A 23015-nucleotide genomic window follows, 5' to 3' on the forward strand; every position below is an offset into this window, starting at 1 on the left:
CCAGACAGGGGTGATTTTTACTTACTCCTCCAGTGTTGTGTTATTGCCAAGCGTGGGCAAAAAAAAACCCAAAACCAACTGTGTTGCTGCCTGCCAGGAGAGCTGGTTTTCCCTCGGGATGCACCAATGGAGAGGAAAATCCCCTTGGAAAGCTGAGCGCGTCCCTCTGGTTTGCTTAAAGGATGGCCCTAAATGGTGATTTGGGGACGCTGCCTCCCGAATCGGTGGAAGAGGAGCGCAGAGCTGGAGGAACTGCTCCCAGGTAAAGCTGCGGTTCCCCAAAAAACTGGGAGAAATTCGGGTTGGAATTGCACAGCTGAGCGTTGCGGAGGGAGGATGTTCAGCTCTTACGCCTCTTTGGGAAACCTGAGGGACTAAAAATCTTTAATCCCCAATACCCGGTCGGTTGTTAAAGTGCGACCAAGGTTTTTAACACCAGGATGGATGAAGGAGGAGATATATTTCAACCAGGGCCTCAGCATTTCCAGCAGCCCTGGGACTGCTGGAGTGACCGAAGAGGGGTCCAGGCTGCTGACCGAGCGCTCTTCCTGCATCCGGATGCTCCTGGACCACTCGATGGCAGCATTGCCTAAAAATGCCAGCGGAGAGACTGGCGAGCAACCTGCTGGGGCTGGGGAGGGCTCCCCGGTGATGGCATTTCTAATTTCCACCCCCCCTCCGCCTCACCAGGCTGTTTCAGGGCATTGCTATAAATTTGGCAAAGGGCGAACCCCAAAGGAGGGGCCGCCCTGGCAGGTGGGGGACAACATTAGCATCCATCTCAGCCCACCCCAACAAATCCATTCCCACCCTAGCAAACCCTTTACCGGCTCCCTCCATCCCCAAATTGCTCCGAGCTGGTAGTATCCTCCCCAAGAACCGCCGCAGGGCTGAGCGACAGCACATCCCTGCCTCAGTTTCCCCCTTAGGAAAAAGGGGGCAATGCCTTTGTATACTCCTGTCGAAAAGAAATGGCTATTTTATTTTTTTTTTTTCCCCCTGTGCTGCTGCCGTGCAAGGAATTAAAATGCAGCCTGACCGTCTCGACCGAAGCAGGCTCTGCGAGGGGCATGTGTGTATCCGTGTGTTCCGGCTGCTGAGCGCTGGGTAGTCCTGGGGGGTTGGGGATTTCACCCAAGGGATACATTTTCTTTCTTTTGGAAGAGATTGTATTAAAAATAAAATTTAAAAAAGAAAAAAAAAATCAATCCTAGGATGAAAACCTGCACGAGGGAGAACAGTTGGATTTATTGCTCGGCAAAACCAGATTACGGCAAGCTTTTGACAACTAATTAACACTTGTGGGTCCCTGTGAAGATGCCAGCGCTATTCCTGGCGTGAATGCACTGAATCCAAGAAGCCCCCTCCTTCCTTTCCCCTGGGAACGCTCGTTATACCTTCACGTATATCGTCAGCCCTTTGGGAGCGCAGAGAAAGGCTTTGTAACTGGCGGCTGGAGAAAACCTTGCCTTTTCCTGTTGTGTTTTCCAGAAGGACAGGAACCTCTTACGCTGTAGGTTTCCCAGCAGAGTCCCCGGGGCTGTCGTGACATCGAGCACATACAAAGCACGGTTGTCTGGGAGGAAAATTTGGCCTTGTCCTTCAGGGAACCATCAGAGATGGTGTTTTTTCCCTGTTTCTGAGGTTTCAGCTCCTCGGCTCCTCCATCCACCCCGACCAGGCGATTTAGACCCCATCGCACAAAGCCGGGCACAAGCAACACCAGGAGCAGGGTGAACTTTTGCCGCCTCCCCAAAACGTGGCGGCAGGTCCTAAACAACGAATATCCCTCGCAAGCTGCCGGCAGAGGTGTTTGCCTGGCTTCTTCCTTGGGTAAAATAAGTGCAGGTGCATCAAGCTGTGCTTTAAATTTGGGGTATGGCACCAGTGCGGGGGGGTTGGCAGCTTGCACCCAGCAAGGCGCTGACATCTTTTCCTAAAACAGCTGGATCCAGAAGGGGGGAACATCTGCCCCGGTGTATCCCTCAAGCAGAGGAGGGAAGCGGCTTGTCCTCGCGCAGAAGAGACAGCGAGGAGCCGCACGAGCCGTTTTCCGCAGCGCCAAGCGGCGCTTGGGCGCTGAGCTTAGCCGTCAAGCAGGAATAACTCACTTTGCCAAGCTGCTCCCCGTGATTAATTTGGAAATCGTATCGTCTTAAAAGCCCCAGAAACAAACTGCCTCCTGCAAGACGGGTTGCACAAGCCCATGTACAAGTTCCCGTTTCTCCAAACTCCGTTTCTTCCCCTCGGCTTTAAATTGGGCACAGCTGAGCTCTGCTTTGGGGGATTGTGTTTTGCAGGGGGTTGGTGTTTCCCAGGTTGGGGTGATTTGTTAATTAACAAGTGCTCTTCCCGCTCCCAGGTAGCTTTGCGTTGTGGCTCCTTGTGTGTTGGAGAAGCTGGAAAGAGGGGTGGATGGAGGTCGTGTGGCTCTGAATTGCGGCGTCTTGGCTAAATGTAAGTTCGCTTCGTGTTTTTGAGCAGAAGGGGGTGAAGTCGTCTCGTTTGGAGCGGTCTGAGATGGGATTGATTTTCCTGGGGAGGCAGCCTGTGCCGTGCAAGGGGCGCTGGGTTTCCCAGAGTCTCCGTTTGGGGCAGTGCTGTGGTCATATGAAATTTTTACAAAACCCTTTAGGGCAGGTTTGCTTGTGTTTTTTTTTTTTTTTTTTTTTTTTTTTTTATTATTTTTAAATTTCCTGACCTTGCAGAAGGAGCGTTTTAAGTTTCCTTAGAAATGATTTTTTTTTTTTTTTTTGGAGGATGTTTTGCTTGATTGTGTGTTCTGTAGGTCACCTCCTGTCCCAGTAAGAGCTGTGTTAATGTGGTGGCTGTCGGCGATGTGACCCTTCAGCTGGTGGTGACTAAGGGAGTGCTGTGTATTTGCTGTGTGCTGGTGCGGACTTTTGTAGCTTCCGAGGCCAAGGGAGCTCTTAAGTATGAATTTAAGCCTATACGTAAGCTAAAAAGCATCCGAAACTGTTGCATTGCAGCATCCCTATTGCAATAGGGTCCTTGTGCCGCTGCAGCAGCTCTGGGCTGTAGAAGCAAGAGAAGAAGGAGGAGAAACTGGGAGGGGGGGGGGGGGTGTTCTTGCAGCTTTGCATCCCTGCAGATCCCTGAGACTTTAGGTAGTGATGGGCAAAAACCTTATGAATCGTGCCAGAGATTTGAATAACCACCAAAATCACTGCTTTAATAGATGTAGCGATGGGGGACCGGCCAACGGAGAGAGTTGGGAATTTGGAGAGATGTGGTTTGCTAAGAAAACAAACTGGGGAGGCTAAGATCTACCCCAGGTTAAGTGATTTGGGATGGGGGTTCTAAAATCCTGCCTTATAATTAAGTCAACCCACCCATACTGCTGTGGGACTCTGAAGCTGCCTGCAGTGGCAACGAGCTGCTGGAGTCCTTGATTTTGGAGTGTGAGAGGAGAAAATAACTGGGATTATGGAAAGAAAAAAAAAAAAAAAAAACAACAAAAAAAGGCAAGCAAACCCTACATTAGCAAGATAAAATACGGGGGGTTGTTTGCTGCTGTACAACGTGTGACATGAAGAAAAGCAGGGGAAGGAAAATGCTGATGCAGGAGGGACTGATAGCGGGTTCCTGAAGGAGCCATCCCAAACTTCTGGTGATGGGTTTGGTTTAGCACCTGCTTGTGAACGCTGAAGTACCCTCTGCCTGTGCCTGGCTGCTGTGCAGTCCTCTCCCGCCTGTAGGCAATTATTTGCTCATTTAATCCAGCCTGTGTTGCTTTTGCCGGTTGCGTTAAACACCGGTTCTCGCCACCGCCACTTGCCTTGCCCCAAAGCGTTGCCTGCTGAAATTTCTTTTTCAATTTAGCTTCCCACCTTCCTGAAAGATGCCTTTTGGGGGAGGAGGGGGGGGGAAATCATTGCAGGGTTCATTCCTCTCCATCCCCTCGTTTGCTTTCTTTATTCTCCACGTCGGGTGGAAGAAGGCTCAAACCTAAGCTTAGCTTTAATTATTATTTTTCAGCTTGGCATGCCCAACCCAAGCAACCGCTTTGGCTGCGTGGGTGAATAACCCATCTTTGTGCTCTTCAGAAACCTTAGTGGTAGTTCAAACGCCTTTTTTTTTTTTTTTTTTTTTTTTTTTTTTCCCCTGCCCCGGACAGAATGTCTCTGCTTTGAACTTTGGAGCTGGCAGCGCCGCAGTTTGGGGGTCTGCAGGGTTTTGACTGTGGGCAGGATTTAGGGCATAAAGGGTTTAGCCCATACCCGGGGTGGGGCAGCTACTGCTCCTGCCTCAATTTTTTTTAAGCCTAACTGCCCAAGAGTCGTGACTGGGATGGGGATGAGCCTGGACCAGCCCCGACCTCTCACAAGAAGAGCTGATGGAGGGGCAATTTGCGATGGAAACGGCAGTTTTGTCTCTTACTGGTGAGCTGCCAAGAGGAATCCAAAGGAGCAGGAGAGGGAAGGGTTGGTTGCCCCTTGCCTCTCTTCATTAGCTGGTGACACTGCTTAATGAAGGGAGGGGGGGGGGTGTTAATGGGATCAAAAGGGAGGAGGTTAATGGGATCAAAAGTAGCCTGCGCGCAGGTTTAAGGGGTGAAGAAGGTGGAGCTGGTGCTGCTTTGGCAGGGCAGATGCCCACCAGCTTCCTCCTGAGTCTTTATCCCCAAATAAAGAGCAATTCCCGCTGGAAAGGAGAAGTGGAGCCAGTGTTTGCGTTGCCGAGTGCCGGGTTCCTCCACGCAGGTAGTACCTCTTGCTGGCAGCTTATTCCTTAAGTTCTCCCTCCTTTCTCAGAGCCTCCTGCTGCTCTCTGACACATCTTCAGCCCGAAATCGCTGAAGCCTGGCGCAGGTGTCCTAGCAACGCTCCCGGCATTGCAAGGGGTGGCTGGTGGTAAAGCAAAGTGCGCAAAACCTGGTTTTGGGCACCCCAGAGCAGACCTGGCTTGGAGGTGTGTTTCAACCCTAGGGGAGATGAGTTTCCTCCTCTTTCTCCCCCCAAAAATCTTCTGGGAACTGAAAGATTTGGGCTTGTCCCACCTTTGTGTTGTTGTACTTGAAACATGGATTTGGCTTTGCCTCTCCAGCCGGGTGCACCCCTGGGAAATGCCCTGCAGTGATGTGCAGGACCTTTTTGGGTTGAAAACATGAGGGTTTTGGCTTTTGCCTCTGTTGCAGGACTGAGCAGCCATCACAGCTGTGACGTGGAGAGGTGAGGAGCCTTGGGTGACCAATGCAGTAGATAAAATGAGATCTAGTGTCTTGTGACCATGCTGTCTCTGGGCTCTTTGTGATTGTCCTCCTCTTAGATGTTTTCCCATGGTGTTGGATGTTGGTTGCTCTCTGTTTTGCACCTGAAAGCTGAGATCTGCAGGCTTTGGATGAGTTCTTACCTTCTTACCTCTTCCTCCCCCCTCCGCCAAGGTTTCCATGCTGAGGCCAACCTCAAATGCAGCGCAGGGGTGGCTCCTCCAGGTTTGCTGCTCCAGAAGTAGCGTCACCTTTTCTCTGGGAGAACAGCCTAAGGGGACTTGAAGGACCCGTTCAGATATACGTCATTAAACGGATGGGCTGAATGACGATGTAGTTGATGTTGTCCAGCTCCAGGGAAGTTGTTTCCAGCTTTTCCTCCTGAGGATTGCAAACCAGTTGGGTGGGAAAAGCCCTGGAGGTTTCAAAGCTGGGCTGCTAGATGAGCTTGCTCAGGTCTATGTCTCGGTGGCTTTGAGCATCTCCAAGGATGGCAGTTCCCCACCGTTCTGGGTCCCTGTTTGAGCACCCTCATGCTATTGGAGTTGGCAAAGTTAGCAGCATCCCATTGGACTTTCCAACTTTGCGACCGAGCTACCTGCTAGCTCATCGCGACGCCCGAGGGTTGCTTTTTGGGCTGGAGAATTTGCGCAGCAGCCCGGTGCTGGCCCGAAGCGCTGTGTTTTAGCAGGAAAACCTGCCTGCAAAGCTTTGAAGCGGGTCATAGGCACAAAGGGTGCAGCCAGAGACTGACAGCTTGCATGGGGAGAGGAAAATTGGGGAGAAAAAGGCTTTTTTTTTTTTTTTTTTTTCCCCCCTCGCTGGAAGCGGTAACGGCAGCACCTAGCCCGATGGTGTGGAGCTTGGGTGGAACAAGGAGAGCAAATGCTTGCAAATACTAAATAAAAATAGCTCAACGTGAGTCTTGTGGCTCGCTAGTAGCTTGGCTTTGGTGACTCTCGTAAACCGGGTGATTTTCACAGTGGGCTGGTAAAATTTATTAATACTTTTGCGCCTGGGGCTGGTGGTCCCCAGCGAACTCGATCCAGATGATGGAATTTGCTTTGCAGCTCCAGTTATCGCTGTCTTTCTTTACATGGCAAGCAGTGACGCTATCTTCGTCATATTTGCGGTTACAAATGATCATCTCCAGTAAAATTGGCTTTGCTAGCTCTCCTTAGCTGTCAATGAATTAATGAGCCGGGCCCTAGACCAAGCAGGAGCTAATTAAACTGTTTTCAATTCCCAGAACCTCTTAATTCATCCGCTTCGCGAGGATGCGATATGAAGTGAGATTCGGATCGGCTTTTGCCAAAGGACTCGAGAGAGAGAGCGAGAGCGAGCGATGCTTCCTCGCAGAAGGCTATTTCCATACAAAAACTTCAACCTTCTGACCCTGGGGGCCAGAGAGAGTGAGCTGTGCAAATAAAAGCAGCCAGAGATGCTTTTAGCTGAGGAATACAACACTCTCTCGCGGCCTTTTTGTATGCAAACCACTGACTCTTGTTTTAATGGCTTTTTTTTTTTGTTTTTTTTTGTGCGTGGTTTAATTGCCTGGTATTGTTCTACCCCCCAAAATAACTGCAAAAAGCCCTTCTTCTGCAGCAGATCTGTCGCCCGTGTGTATTTTGTCTCCAGCTTGCTTGCCTGGCTGGGATTTCTCGCTGTTATTTCATGGTGGAAATACTGAAGCTGCTGGGAAACGATCTTCCAGGAGATAAAGTGTGGGTTTATTTTGTTTTTTTTTATGCCGAGCTGTTAGGAAAGGGATGTTTGTTGCTTACGTCCTCGGTATTGGAGGCAACAGGGGATCTGAGGATGCGTGCGGGAAGGATGCCGACCTAAAATTAAAGCTCCAAAGTGATGCTGGGGCTCAAGGAGGACCAGAGGTTTGGGTGGGTTTGTGTTACGGAGCTCCTAACTGCAAAGATGACCAGGCTGGATGACAAATTTGGAGCGGGGTAGTAGCAAAAGGTACATGTGGATTGGAAAGCCCTTCTCTCCTTAAGTGGATAAATCGTAAAGAAAATTTGCCCAAAGTGGTTTAGCATGAGCTAAACTGCATCTTGCTCTCCAATCACTTCCAAAAAAACCACCCCTGGTTAATCTGTTTTAGCCGTGGTTGTCGCCTTCTCTTCCCCCTCCCCAAATGCAGTTTGTGCTGATGGCCACAAATAACTCCAGCCTGAAATTTGGTGGAGGTTGTGTAAGCACAGCTAGGGATGTCTTGGCCAAATTGAATGAGAGGTGAGCAATCGGTTCGAGTATGAAAACTTTTGTGTTACGGCTCCAAAGTCAATAAAAGAGGGGAAGAGGAATAATTCTTGACGGTGGTTGATGGGGAGAGAGGAATTAGCAGTTGAATTGGCGACATGGAAAGGTGAGGAGCCACTGCAGGGCAGAAATGTGTATCCAGGAGGAAAATGAAGTGGATTTTTGCTACTGGAAATTAAATTGTGGGGGTTTTCTTTCCTTCTTTTTTTTTTTTTTTGGCTTCTTGGAAGACGTGAGGGAATTGAGGTGGCGCTCTGAAGGCAGAAGCGTGTGGCGCGGTAAATGGATTAATTAAGGAAAAAGGTATGCAGCTCGTACCAACGTTCGCTGCTGTTTAATTAAAGGTACAAAGCGGTGCTCAGTACCTACGGGGGACAGATCCGCTCCTGATGCTCTACCGCTGCTCGTTTCTGGCGTTTAGAGCCACGTGCGCCGTTGTCTCTGTGCCGCCTGCCCCAATTATTTACTTTTTTTTTTTTTTTTTTGTGCTGAAAGCCAGGAGGAAACCCTTCTGGAGGACGGAGTTTCGTGTGACGGCCGAATAAGTGCGCAACGCCCGCGGACACGGGGGATTTGGGATGAAAAGGGTGGAGGATGGCTCGGTGGCGCGGGATGCTGCCAGTGGCACGTTCCCGCAGGCTTTGCCGTTATTGCCGTTGGCTGCCGAGAGAGAGGCTTTTTTTGGAGGTTACAATATAGCACGCTCCAAGTGCCAAACTTGCAGCGTTTGGGGGATTTAAAGCGTACTAAGCAGCCTGATGGCTTTTGTTGTGTTTGGCACCCAATTAAGCTGCGCTTAACCCGAGCGATGCTGGGCTGGGTGTAAGCTGACCTCACCCTATTGGCGTTGAGCCGTCTGAAGGAACAAATCTGGTTAAAATGGGGTTCATTTGGGTATGTCATGCTGCTGGGGCAAGGTTTTTTTTTTGGTTTTGGGGTTTTTTTGGCAAATTAGCCACCCTCCTTGTGGGAAAGTGTTGGTAGAATTAAGGAAAGAATCAGAAATGCCCAATGTGATGTTTTTTTAGTTATTTGCTGGCCCCTATTCCAGCTTCTCTAAAAAGGAGAGGCATCTCTGCAAATCCTTCCCCCTCCCCCCCAGCCCCCATCCACACTTGCTTTTTGCAAGCTGTGGGCACCTTGGAGACGGGAACTTTGGGGACCTGATCTCATCTCGCCTGTTATCAGTTTGATGAATTCAATGACGAGTAGACGGTTGGGGGACAGGAAAAAAAAAAAACCAGCCCCTATTCCTGGAAGCCGCCTCTCAACCAAAGCTGCGAGAAGTGGGAGCCCGAAGGTTCAGCTGCTCTCGCTGGAGGTGGACACAGCTGTTAAATCACTGCTTCTGAGAAGCTTTTAATCTATTTTTTTCTTTTTTTTTTTTTCTCGTGAGGGCTCTTTTCATAGGAAGGTGTCAGGTCCTTCTGAAAAGCTCGAGGCATCGCCAGCCACAACCTCTGTGCTGGTGTGCAGCAGCACCGGAGACCAAAGAGAAGATGAAAATTTATTTATTTATTTTTTTGTACTTAAAAAGAAATCTCAAGTCTTGCGGTCTTGGCAGCAAGAGCTACAGCAACACAATCCCAGGCTGAGCACAAGTTTATTGATGTTTTCCCTGTACCCAGTGCCCGGAGCATGTCGGAGAGCGTGTGGTGGGGAAGGTGATGCGCAGGATTTTGGGGAGATTGCTACAGCTTTAGCAAAGCTGCTGTTAATTTCATAGAATGGGTTAGGTTGGAAGGGACCTTGAAGGCCACCCAGTGCCACCCCCTGCCCTGGGCAGGGCCACCTCCCCCCAGCCCAGGTTGCTCCCAGCCCCGTCCAACCCGGCCTTGAACACCTCCAGGGATGGGGCAGCCACAGCTTCTCGGGGCACCCTGCGCCAGGGGCTCACCGCCCCCACAGCCAACAACTTCTTCCCAATATCTCATCTCAATCTCCCCTCTTCCAGTTTGAAGCCATTCCCCCTCGTCCTACCGCTACGTGCCCTTGGAAAAAGTCCCTCTCCAGATAGGCAAGGTACTTCTGAGGTGGCCTGGATGCTGTTTTTTAACCCACCCCTGAGGCAGAGGAGGAACAACAGACCCCGACAAGCCCCCAGGGAGGAAAAATTCACGGGTACAAAAGCAGGATGCGGTGCGAGCTCATCCTTTCCAATGGTGGTGTTTTTATCGGGAGGTCCCCTCGGCTTGCGAACCGCTGCCTTTAGCATCGACAGAAGGAAAAAAAAAAAAACATCTGGGGTTTGGCTCCGACCCCTTTGGCAGTCGACTTGCAGCACGCATAGAAAAAGCCGCGCGCCTCCGCTGCTCCTCCCCGCGCCGTAACTCCTCGTTACGACAAGAGCGCCGCGCGTTTCCAAATGTTGGCCTTTGCTTTATTAAATGAAGGCTTGCTTTCGACCCGGCGACGTCTGCCAAAAGCGCTTTAAATGAAGAGCGGAGATTATCCGTAACGCATGCAGCCCTGCTCTCCAGGCTGCGCGCAAATGAAATGAAGTCGGTTAAATTGGATGATTGCTCTGAGCAATTTAAACCTGAATACATCTTGCCGGGCTTGCCTCTCTTCTTTCCTCCTCTTGGTATTTTTTGGGGGCGTTGACTTGTGTGTTTTGCGAGCCTACGCTCCAAGATAGTGTATTTCCAAGTAATTAAAAACTCGTTAGGGAGCGTCCCTCACTTTGGCTTATTGCTGTGATGTTGGATGGGTGGAGGAGAAACAGCACGGAGCCGGTGGGAGGTTGTGGAGTCTCCTGACCTTGCAGCAAGGGAAATTTAGGGATAATTTTTGGGGTTTTTTTTTTTTTTTGGTGTCCGGGCTCCATGCACATCTGCCCCGCACGATTTGCAGCTCGATTCCTAGAAATCCAGCGATTGCACCGCACGGTTTGAGTGTAGCAACCATGGCTTGGGATGAGTAGAAATGTTTTGGATGTGAAGCTGGACAGGATTTGCTTCGCTGCTGGCCGGCATCCTGCCCGGAGCATGCCGGCCCTCAATTCCCATAGCAAAATCCCGGGTTAGTTACGTCTTCCTGAAGTGCGATTGGGTTTGGTTTGGGTTTTTGTTTTTTTTTTGGGGGGGGGGGGGTATGCCAAAAAAAACAAGTTTATAAATAGTTGACTGGTGCAACTAAAGCCTGGGATTCCCTCCTTAAAAGCATTTCCGAAGGGCGTTTTGAGAAGTTGCCAAGTTTTAAATGTACTGGGTGGTGTCAGACAAGCGCTGTGATTTCCAGGCGGGATCGTGCTTTGATGTGCTTTGCTCTTAAAAAAGACGGTGGTTAGGTAGGTTGTTTTTTGCCTTTTTTTTTTTTTTTTTTTTTTTTTTTTTCCCCAAAGGGAATTTAGTGCCGAGACGCTGTCCTTGGAACTCCTGGCTGCGGGGTGGGGGACAGGACAAATACCTGCGGGTGAGTTTGTATCTTCCACCTCGTTCTTTTTAGGGTTGTGACGAGTCCACGAAATAAAACCATGTCTTGGGTGCAAACTGGTGGGCAGCACGGATGGAAGAAAAATGGCTTTAAGCCACAAATTTGCTGGTTGGCGGGGGGGGGGGGGTGGTGGATGGAGGTAAAGCAGACCTTGTGCGCTGGAAATCTTTACGGTTTACGTGTCACTTCCCACCCCGTCACTGCAAAATCTTGCAGAAACGCTGCGGTGGCTCGTCCACTGGTGGCAAAGGGGACCTGCCACCACCTCGATGCCACCCTGGGAACGTGTGGGCTTTGCCTCCCCTTCCTCGGTTCAGGCTGCCGGAGGAAGGGCTTGATTAGATAATTGTATCATGAGCAGCTCCGCCAACTGTCAGGATGGATAAAGCTCCCGAAGGCAAGAGATAGAAAAGACCTTAATTATTTCCACGGGTTTCGAACCCGGGAAAGGCTACCGGGATGGGTGAGGATCGAAGGGGAGGCAGAAACGGCCGGAGGAGGGAGGTGGCAAGGGGGGTTGTAGGCAGATGTAGTCATCTTGTAATGTTTTCCACTTAAATTTTGCCTTCTGAGGAAGCGCAGGTGGTGGATATTGTATTGATATTCGTATCCCTCAGCGCCACGCTGGGGTTTGGGGCCGGCAGAGCTGCGCTGTCCTTGGCCAAAACTGCCTTTTGTTTCCTTTGTATGCGATTGTTTCTCTGGTTTTGTGTTGTTTTGTGGTGTGTTGTTTTTTTGGGTTGTTTTTTTTTTTTTTTTTTTGGTTTTTTTTAATTGGGTTCTTCCCTGTGGCCGCTGGTTTTCCTGCAACAGATGAGTCATTCCTGCGATGAGCTCAAGCTGAGACTGGTGCTGGGAAAACAAAAAAACAAAACAAAACAAAAAACAACAAAAAAAAACCCAAAACCAACAAAACCCAACATTTAGGGTAAAATAGCATTGTAATGGGAAACAACCACTGGACCACCTGATCCAGTGCCGGTTCAGGATAAGGCAGGGACACTAGAATTAAAACCAATCCTTATTTATTTATTTATTTATTTTTGGAAAAGAGGGTTTTGTTGTGCCAGGCATCTCGTAGACAGAGCCACCCTCGCAGCTGCACAGTGCTGAGCTCGGCGGCTGCGTTTTATCCGGCGAGGTTTGATTAGCCCTGATATAGACGACTTGCAGCTCGAATTTATCTTAGTAGCCGCGGTTTTCATCCGGCTGGTCATTAATGGCAATTAATACTCACCCTGGGTACCTTCGATAGCACTCCCCCCAGATAAACCTCTATTTAATGCTAAACGCTATTTTTCTATCCAGAACCCACTTTTCTTCTTATTGGGCGTTTAATCCCTGGCAATGTGGCTAAACGTATGTTCGGTGTGTTTGTCCAGAGGCTTATCGGGATTTGATGTCTCTTGGCTTATGCGAGAACTAAAGATTTATAAAACCTTCAGTGTTTTTATTATTCAAAAGCCCCAATAGAGGAGGCGGCTCTCGGTACGGGCGCTATCGAGCCGTCATGCGTTGCAGTGGGGAACGCTGGTGGAATGGGTGCTTGGGCGACTCGTTTTGCCTTCGACGTTTCTGTTTCGGATGGTAAATGTTTCCGTAGCTCTGTCTGCAAGTTATTTAGTCCGTATTTTCCCAACTGCGTGAGGTCTGTCCTTGCGGCGATCAAGTGAGCATCGCCGACCGCCGCGGGGATCCAGAGGGGTGAAGCTATTGCTAAAGCAGCTTGTGTAATTGTTTTGGGGGTGGGGGGTGGGGGGGAAGTCAAAGAAATGAAATGCAGCTTAATATTTTAGGGCTGAAATTCGGGTCTGGGCGATATTCAAGCCTAAAGGGGAGGAGTAAAGCTGGAAGGTGGCTCCGAGTTCTCGCGGTCCTGCCTGTGCCCCATCCTTTAGGTGTGGAGGGTTTGGGGGCAGCAGGACTGTTGTTAATATGATAAATAGTGCTTTATTGTTATTTTATTTTTTTTTTTTGGTTTTTTGGCCTGATCTTGTTGCTCGTGCGTTATCCTTTGGTACAGCCTCTCCGAGCCCTCTCAGCCACCTCTGCAGGAGGGGAACGGAGACCGAGTGCTTCTCTCCCACCTGAACATCAGTCTGCAGTAGGAACCAGTGCCCTTTGGACACCCGCGGGTAGCAAGCAGCTGACTTAACGCTGCTGCGTACAAAAATGGTTTTAAAATAGCAAATTGATGCAATCTGGGGAGGGGGGGGGGTCCCTCCCTGGAGCCGGTGCGGGACAGAGGCTGCGGGAAGGTGATTTTCAAGGGAGTATGATTATTTTTAGCGCTAAGCTATTCGGTCCGAATTTCCTCGTGCTTGGCCTGAGAATCTCTCGTAGCGTGACTGACACATCTAAGGAAGCAGCAACCGAGGGATTAAAGAAATTTTATGCATTTACTGCCGAGAAATTGGAGCTGGCTGTTAGCCTCCGCTCAGCGCGTGGGTGCTGGACGTCTGTGGATTCATGTGCTTTCTGCTCTCTTGAGGATGTGCGCGGTGGTAACACAACGTAGTTGTTTATCTGGGACTTGGGTACACACAAACGTGCCTTTTGGTGTCCCCTCAGAGCCTCCCATTTATTTGGGGGGCTCCAAAACTTACCTGAGCAGCGCTAAATAGGAGTTAAAAGGGACTGAAAAGTGAGACGATCCTTTACTGTGCATTTTTTTTTTTTTTTTTTTACTGCTCTGCTGTCCCTGAGCAGGTTTTGGTCTATGACCACCAGCGAAAGCAACACTTAGCAGGTGGAATAAATCTTCTCCATTTATTTGGCCAACTGAGATTTTTCTCATTTCCCCCGATTTATTTTTCTTTACGGTCCCGCAAACGCAGCTGTTGGGACCCATTTCTGACTTCAAGTCCTTTCTCTCACCGGGATATCAAATGAGGGGCTCCTGCTGCTACTTGGTGTGAAGAGGAGCTGTTGGGAGTCGGTGTCACCTGGCTTTGTCCTGGCGTTTAACAACGTGTACGGAGGGAATCGGAGTCTTTGGCAGAACAGCAGCACACCAAGATTATGACCTTGAGACGAGGTGGTGGCCAGTAACACCTCTAGGTCCGTGGCACGCAGAGATTTTGGGGTCTACGCATAAAATCTGGCTTATTTGATTTATAAGCCTTTCACGTTTGCAACTTGTACAGAAATATATCTGTCCTACTCGTGGCCAGGATTGTTTTCTGCCAGGAGATGAGGGCTTTGCTCTCCTTGCTGTGGTGGAACAGGGCGTTTCACGCTGCAGTTGCAGAGGGTTAAGGTTTCAGCTCAAGCTGAAATTTGGGGGTTGGGCTCTTTAGGACAACTTAGCGAAGGGATTGGCTCGTTCCCTGTTAGGCGTAGGTGCTTGTGGTGGCTTCAGGTGATCCTCCAAGGTGTGTTAAAGGATCTCGTGCTGCCTACAAGTGGGAGCTGAAGCTGGGAGGATTCGGTAGTGGGAGGTGATGAGTTTTCTTACACTTGTGTCTTGTGATGGCCTGAGGCATGAAAGCTTTTAAATCCACCTGAGGAACACGTTGGTGGGTGAGAATAGTAGCGATGGGTTGATTTCAGCCGTTGCGTGGTTATAATTCTGTCCCAAAGCTCTGTAAGGATTAATATCCGGTTCGGATTGGTTTTCCCCTGCTCTCCATCCATCCTTGCGGCTGAGTTGTCATCACCATCGCCACCACCACATCTAAGACGTAAAGCTCAACTCCAGAAGGTGGAAAAGACCTAAAAAGACTCTTTAAGGGCTGTTGAAGTGGCGTTTCCGCTTCTCCAGCGCCCAGGAAATAGCTAAGCTGGGGAGACTTTTGGGTCGAGGGGAGTGATAAAGCAGAGCTGCGTTATTACAGGAAAGTAAATGAATTTACTCCGTAGTGTAGAGCCCCTGTGCATCATCTCCGTGAAACCTACTGCTTCCTTGAGACCCTGTAGAGGAAAACCCAGCCCTGAAAGCCCTGGTCATGCAGAACACCTTTAAATGGGCAAATCGCTGAGCTCTGCTCAACCCAACCTCCTGCTCCGACATGTGGCTGTAGCTTTGGGTTTTTTTTTTCAAGAGGGAAGAGGCCAGTTTCCCCGTTTTTGGTGTTTTTTTTTTTTTTTTTGTTTGTTTTTTTTTTTTTTATTTGAGGTGCTCAGCAAGCAAGGATAAGCTTTTCTGGGTAGGCACAGGCAGTGATTTTTTTAAGTTTTTCCTGTAGGTTCTTGCTCTCCCTATATAGCATCCTCTACTGTCGGTGGTGGCTTTGGGCGGCAAGTCCTTATCGCTAATGCTGGGCATGAGGACCCCGATATACTCAGAAGGGTGTTTTTAGGTCCCTAATTCCTTGAAGGGCCTGGGAACGAGAGCAAGGTTGTATGGCTGGGGCTGAGCGATGCTTATTTATCATCAGGGCCCTAAATCAGGCTTGTGGGGTTGGGGAGAAAAGCCAGAAGCTGCTCTGGCGTTTGAGGCAGAAGCTCAAAATTGAGGGGTTTTATTGCATTAGAGGTTTCGGGTTTGGCTGTCGCCATAGGATGGAGTGCGTTGGTCCAGGGTTGGTTGCGTGTTGGTGGGAAGGAGTTTGGAAAGAGCCATCACGTCTCCTTACAAGCCGTGGCCTCGATGGAACTTTTCTCCGTTTCCCAGGCGGTACCTTAGCAGTTTAACCGTGCATCGAGCATCTGAGTTGCCAAATTTCTCCGCAATACCTGCCGTGATTCGCTGCAGAAAGATGCAGCTCCCTCTACGAGGCGGGTTGGCGTCGGATCTATCCTACCCGTCGTGGTCGATCCCGCCGCAGAGGGTTCTTTTTGCTGGAAAAAGCCGAGCAAATCGCGTGAGGAATGTTTGGAGATGAAATTACAGCTGGTTGATGACGGTGACTCCCGTTCTGGGCAAATCATAACAAGCTTGGGGACTTCCAAGAAGTTTTTGATTTAAAAAAAAAAAAAAAAAAAAAAAAATAGACAATTGGGGGGGGGGAGGAGGACCCAAAGAACAAAGAAAATATATGCTCAGAATAATTTGTGCATAATTAAACCCATCTGACTCCTCTTGAGAACGGAGGGGGAAGGTTGTTTTGTTTTTTTTTTTTTCCCCAAACTGGAGCCCAAGCTGCTGGATAATTTCTGCAGCCCTGTGGCTTTATTATTTAGCATATTTAGCCAGTTATCTCACAGCAATGGATTAAATAGCCACGGCAGAGACTAAATCTCAGCACATGAGTGAAAAATGGGTATAAGAGGAAAATTACATCACCTCTATCCCCATTTCCCAGGCGGAGACACGGGTCTGGACCCCACGCCGACCGCAGGGTCGAGGAACAGAGAAGTTATTTTTAATGTGAAGTTATTTTTAGTGTTGGGAACCTACGTAATGAGTTTGTTATTTGCTGGGGGTTAATTAGCGAGGGGTTTTGAGCGGAGAGAACGGTGGTGACTCAGTGTTTTGGAAAAACTCTGGGGCTGGGGCTTCCCTGTGGGTTTTACCCAGCGCCGCAGGGAGCGTAGCTTGCAGAGATAAAGGAATCAAATTCCTGTTTTCCTGAGTTTTATGAACTAATAAATAATCTTAAGAAAAAAGAAGAAGCCAGGAAAAGGCAAAGCTGCCAGCTATGAGCTACAACTTCATCTTCGTTTTGCAATTACAACTCCTCTGCTGGCAAAATTTGATTTCTTGAGGCTGTAAGCCCGGTGGTTTCTGTACCCTTTGGCATGTACTAGCCCAAGTTATAAGTGATATTTTGCGGAAGCAGATGTCCCACCATGTCCCAGATGTCCATGGGGTGTGGTTTTTTTTGTTTTTTTTTTTTAATCCAGCTGAGCTCTGTGCATTTTTATCTGCCCTCGTGGCTCCAACGCTGAGGCTCAACAGAGCAAGTGGCCAAAAAAGAGACACCAAGATGGTTAAAAAGTGGGGGAATAGGGGAGAAAAAAAAAGAAGTGACCGCGGTGGATGGGGCCTTTAGGAGCTGCGAGGAAGGAGACGGAAACTCTGGGCACATACAAACCCAGCGGAAGGCAACGCCGTCCCTCCTTCTCTAATTAAATTGCAGGGCTTCGCGCTGCGGAGGCTGGGAGCGTCGGTCCATCCCAAGGGGGTGATAAGGCAGGTTTGCGGAGGACCGCTCTGTCCCATGCTATTAGAAGTGATGCTCTGCAGACCCACGCTGGCCCGGGAAGATGCTCAAGCGCGATCGACCCGCAGGAGCGAGCGATTCCTCTTCTCCACGTGGCTTTTTACCGCCGGCGTGGGCACGGTGGCGGCAGCGTGACACCGAGCCTGGCACCTCCGAGCGCCGTTCCCTATCCTCCTCATGTAATCAGAGCGTTTTTACAAATCGGAAAATTGCGCATTAGTGCTTTTGGGTTTATTCCCGCTCATCGTCTTCCAGCATTGCTTGCTTATTATCTTAACTCCTCGGAGCGATTTCTCCTCCCACCCCTTCCTCTGCCGCTCACTTTGTTCTTTAGAGCCGCCGCGCTCCCGGTCGTAGGGAACCAGCTGCGCCGTCGTTTGCAGCCGCGCAGATTAACATTTTCCACTTTAATCACTGCCTGCCTGGGAAAAGAAGGAAAAAAAAAAAACAAAAACGAAAAAACAACAAAAATCCCCACAGGCCAAGTATGCAATTGCACCGCAGAAGGTCTTTTCATTTGCTGCTGTGTTTATTAAACAGGTCGGCGCTTTTTCGCTGTTGTGGGAGGGAGTAACGAAGCGGAGGGAAACGCATAACGTGGGATCCCGTGCTTAAACAGAGCTCGGATTTGGTGTGCGACACTGTAGGGGTTTCATTTGGAAACCGGCAGCTTGTTTTATTCGTGGCCCAATAAAGAGAAATTATTCCTGCGTGTGGCTCAAGACTTGTTAAAAAAAAAAAAAAAAGTGCGGCTAATTTTTTTTTTCCAGCAGGACAGACCTGGAAAGACCTGGGAGAAGGAGGGGTTGGGACTTGCTGTTGCCCACGAAGAAGGAAAAACTACCCCTGAGAGTATATCCGAGGAGAAAAATCATGAGAAGATAAGCTCCTGTGCTTTTAAATAAGGAATTCTTACCGGCGTGGAGTTTTGCACCCACAGAAACGGCAGCACCGAAAGGCGCGGGCAGACGTGGTCAATTAAAGCCTTAGAAATCACCCAGCAAAGCGTGCAAACGGGGTTAAGGTTAGCGCAAATATTTGCTAATGAAGTCGCAGGGATGAGGAAAACTTTTGCTTTCTGCAGTTCTGGTAGGACGGGGAGTAAATCCAAACTCCCCGTCAGCAGACGGGGTGTGATGTGGTCTGACAGCCCGAAGCCGCGGGAGAGGAGGAGGAGGGAATTTGCCATTTAAACCCGTTTTACTGTTCAGCTGCAAAACTTTTTCCCCACGTGGGATGTGCAGTGGGGCTCATTTGCGAAAGGTGTGAGAGTGGCAGCAGCAGCACCGCTTTTCTTGGAGTTAAACCTTAAATTAGTTGGCAGGAACCATAATTGGGGTGCTCTGGTGTCTGGCTGAAGACGGATGGACGGAGCGAGGCTGCGGCGGGCGGCTGTTTCCCTGTCTGGGAGAGGGTGGGATGGATCCCATCCCTGCAGCGTGCCCAACTGTGCCGAAGTGCTAAACCTTAAATTAGCAGTTTCCAGTCCTGACTTGGCTCTAGGGAATTGCAGCGAGATCTTGTGAAAAGCCTCACTAATTAATTTATGCAACGGGCATCATTAAGGCGGCGAACCCAGGCACCGCTGATGCTGGCGCTTCCCTTAGCGCTTCCAGCTGCAAACTGGCTCTTCCTATCCCATTTCAATGAGTTTTGGGGCCGCTGAGGTGGTGTTTTTATTGGCTTACCCAGTCTGGCGTGCAGCTAAGGCAGACCCCAGACTGCCCAGCTCAGGCTGAGGGTTGGAACTGGGACCCAATATAGAGCAGGCAGTGTCCAGCAGCCACTTCCATCCAGAGGCTTAGCAAAACCATTGCATAGATCTCCACTGGGACCCAGGTCTAGTTATTTATCCATGAAATCTATCCCAAAAGCTCCCCGAGCACCATTTTATCCCCCCTCTGGCTGCTTGTGCGTGGGACCCTCCTTGCCTAGGGGACAACCGGGTCCCCTCCTTACCCTGAAACACCACCAAACCCTGCTTAAGGTCCTCGCCGTGCTTCTGGGAGGGGAGTGGGGGGGCAAAATTTCCTCCGCGAAGGTACGGCTGGCAAAGTCGGGCGCCGGGGTTCGTCAAGCTGGCCCTGCCGGCGCTTGGCAATTAATATGCCGAGCAGCTTCGCTGGTGGGAAGAAGCAGCATCTTTATTGAAGGCGCTTGGTATGCCGGCTGCACGCGGAGCCCACAGACGCAGCGCCCAGGGCACGATAATAGTACTTCTCGCTCTTTCAGAGGTTTTAGAGTGTTTTCCTGCGGCCTCAGTTTTTGGTTTTAGTGGATTATCGGAGGAAACTTTCCGCCTGTAAAGCCCGGGGTGATTGGTGGGGTGGGAAGGGAATGCCCATCCTCTGGGTATTGGAGGGGGACGGGGCTCTGCTGGTAGAAAATCTCCCTCCTGCAGCAGCATCACCCCCTCAAACAGCTCCAAACCCCTGAATTTTGGCCGCTGGTTGATGTCCAGCGGTTTGAACTGTCCCTGTTGGTCCCGAGGATTCAACGCCAGCTGAGTCATTTCTTCCTACGGTTAATGATTGCATGGACCTGACGCCACCAGAAGTGGTGGCCGGTTAATGATTAAAACCCGTAAATAAGGGTTTGCTCGTTCCCCGTGCCCAAAACCGCTCTACGACCTTCCCCCACCTCCAGCAGCGTTGCCAGAAGAGAAAAAAAAATATGCTCAGGAGTAAAACCCACCCTGGTCCCATCGCCTTTCCCCGCTCCCTCCGTACCCCGAGAGCATCGCGCCGGAGCGATGTTAAACAGAGCAAAGTTTCAAGTCCTGTTTAAAATTAGACTGTGGAATTTCTTCAGTCGAACATTAAGCTTTTTCAAAGCTCCGCCTGCCTCTTCCCCTGTGGCCGGCAGGGCTTGTCCATTATCTATCCATTACGGTAATGTTAGTATAAATAAATGGATGATTTAAGGTCAGCTCCTGCCTACTTATCTCTGAGCGCATCTCTATAGATGGAAGCAGCAAAGCATCCGTATGCATTTGCGCCGCCGGAAGAGCGCTTTTTCTTATCGTCTGTTTTGCAGAAAGGAAAGCATGGTATAAAATTTTATTTACTTGGGGGAAAAAAAAAAAATATATAAGCATCTCTGGACACGTAGTGATGGGGTTTGAACTTGGCTGGAGAAATTCCTCCTGGTGTGTGTGAGGTGGGGAGCTGGGAGAGGGCCCCACCGCTGCTTTTGCAGATGTGCTTTTATTTAATTTAAGGCATTTTTCAGGGGAATAAAAATCATTCCCGGTTCACGTGTGGCACTGCCGTGTCTCTGCACCAGCAATCCTCCCGGGCCGAGGTCCGAGTGACGGCGAAAATCAGCGCCACGGAAAGCAAATCTCTCCTTTCTTGAGTGCATTAATGGTGTCGTGTAGAAGCCGGAGAGTTTTATCGCCGTTCCCGTCCCTGCAGGGACAAATCTGTTTGTGGGTTTGGTTTTTTTTTTTTAAGCAATGAGTAGTATGACATAATTAACAGCTTGGGTGTTAATTACTGGCTGGTGGGGAAACTGTGCTGGGGTAGAACCTGCGATGTGCTTGCGGGGTTCTGGCCTGATTTCTGCTGCCGGAGGTCTGGGCTTTCCCTGTGATTCTGTGGAGAAGGGGAGAGAGAGCCTGAGGATGAACCAAAGTTTTACGGTGAATCGTTCACGTGAACGCGGCTTCAAATTAACATGGAAATTTTAGGCAACGTTGAGTGATATCTATGGACCTGATGGTTTAAGTTGGGTTTAAATCTGCTGCTCCAGACATCCCTGAGCTGTGTCCCAGCCTGGTTTTGTAGGGAAAAGCTGTTTCTCCCTTGCTCTTCTGCACGCTAAGTTGACTTCTGAATTAGAGTGAAGGAAGAGTATTATGGTGGTGGGACAGACAGCGGGATGGAGCACACCCTCAGCAAGTTTGCCGATGATCCTGATTGTCGATGATCCTGAGCTGTGTGGCAAACTAGAGACGCCGGAGGGGAGGGATGGCTCCAGAGGGACCCGCACAGGCCGGAGAGGTGGGCCCGGGCCGACCTCGTGAGGTTCAACCAGGCCAAGTGTGGGGTCCTACAGCTGGGAAGGGGCAATCCCGAGCACAACTCCAGGCTGGGCGGGGAATGGCTGGAGAGCAGCCCTGAGGAGAAGGCCCTGGGGGTGTTGGTGGGTGAGAAGCTCCCCATGAGCCGGCAATGTGCGATCGCGGCCCAGAAGGCCCCCCACACCCCGGGCTGCATCCCCCGCAGCGTGGCCAGCAGGGCCAGGGGGGATTGGGCCCCTCTGCTGCGCTCTGCTCTGCTCTGGGGAGACCCCCCCGCAGTGCCGCCTCCAGCTCGGGGGGTCCCCACAGCAGAAGGCCCCGGAGCTGTTGGAGCGGGGCCAGAGGAGGCCCCGGAGCTGCTGGGAGGGCTGGAGCCCCTCTGCTGGGAGGACAGGCTGGGAGAGGTGGGGGGGTTCAGCCTGGAGAGGAGAAGGCTCCGGGGAGACCTCAGAGCCCCTTCCAGTGCCTAAAGGGGCTCCAGGAGAGCTGGGGGGGACTCTGGATCAGGGACGGGAGTGATGGGGGGACGGTTTTAGACTGAAAGAGGGGAGATTGAGATGAGATATTGGGAAGAAATTGTTGGCTGTGGGGGCGGTGAGCCCCTGGCGCAGGGTGCCCCGAGAAGCTGTGGCTGCCCCATCCCTGGAGGCGTTCAAGGCCAGGTTGGACGGGGCTGGGAGCAACCTGGGCTGGGGGGAGGTGGCCCTGCCCAGGGCAGGGGGGTGGAATGAGGTGGTCTTCAAGGTCTCTTCCAACCCAAACCATGCCATGATTCTATGATATAAATAGGTGAATGCACAGCGGGTTAGTCACCAAGCACCAAGATTTCTCTGTGCAACGAGTTGAAAATAAGCCCTGCGATCCCTGCACCGGTGCACGGTCAAACCTGATGGAAGGAGGTTAGAAAACCAAGAAAAAAATCGTGGGGGCAAATGGGTATTTATTTATTTATTTTTTTAATTGACTGTTCTCCTGGCTGGAGAACCCTTCAAAACAGAAAGAAAGGGTGGAGGAAATACATCATTCATCTCCCCAAACGTCTCTTGTGCAGTGCTGGATGTTGGGGTTTCTTATTTCAAGCAAAGTTTGGCAAAAAGAAATGCTCCGTACCAGTGATGCTATTGCTGTTTTCTTGCTTTGTGTGGGCACTCACAGTTCTGGGTTTGTTGGGTGTTACCGAAATGGAAAGTGTTGGTATAAATCACTAATAGTTTGTTAATGGATTGATTTTTAAAAAAATGGGGAGAAAATTTGACTATTCTCTTTGCTCGTTCAGCCTGGTCGCAGCCAGCTGTAGCTAAATCATGTCCAGAAATGTCATCTTTGGGAGAGGATTCCCCCTGTTATTATATCCTGAGGTGTAATATCCTCAATATATGGGATCCGCTGGCCTCTGAAAATCGTATCACTCTCATCCCATCTCTGCTGTCACCCTTGCGGCTTATATACTTATAAAAGGAAAGGGATGTGATCTCTTCCGCTGCCCTGAATTACTCTACATCTGCTAAGAGCCGGGTAAATGCAGCTCCCGCGTCTTTGGGTGCAGCTCTGAGTCGCTGTTATTTCTTCAAACCTTGCTTTAAATTCTGCCTTTGGCTACCCCAGAGAGAAGCAGCACCTTCCTCCCAAGGAGTGAGGGCTTTTTATAACCCTTTCCCAGCCCAGGAGCTGCGTTGCGGACGATGCCCCTTTTTCTTCCTGTCTCTGGTCCGCGCCGAGTCACGCTGCAGACGCAAAGGGTCGGAGACCAGACGCAGCTTTTCCAAGCTCCTCTTTTTGCCCTTTTTATTAAACATCGCTTTCGCGCTCCCTGGGACAACGTTTGTACGGCCGTACAAACCCTTCCAGGAGCCGTGCCATCTCCCGGTGCCGGTTTCTCGCTCCCCACACCTTTTCTTTCGAGTGATAAACCTCACCAAGGTTTATCTGGGCGGAATCATTTCTC

This window comes from Vanellus vanellus, assembly GCF_965231255.1.
Source record: "Vanellus vanellus genome assembly, chromosome: 26".
NCBI lineage: Eukaryota > Metazoa > Chordata > Aves > Charadriiformes > Charadriidae > Vanellus > Vanellus vanellus.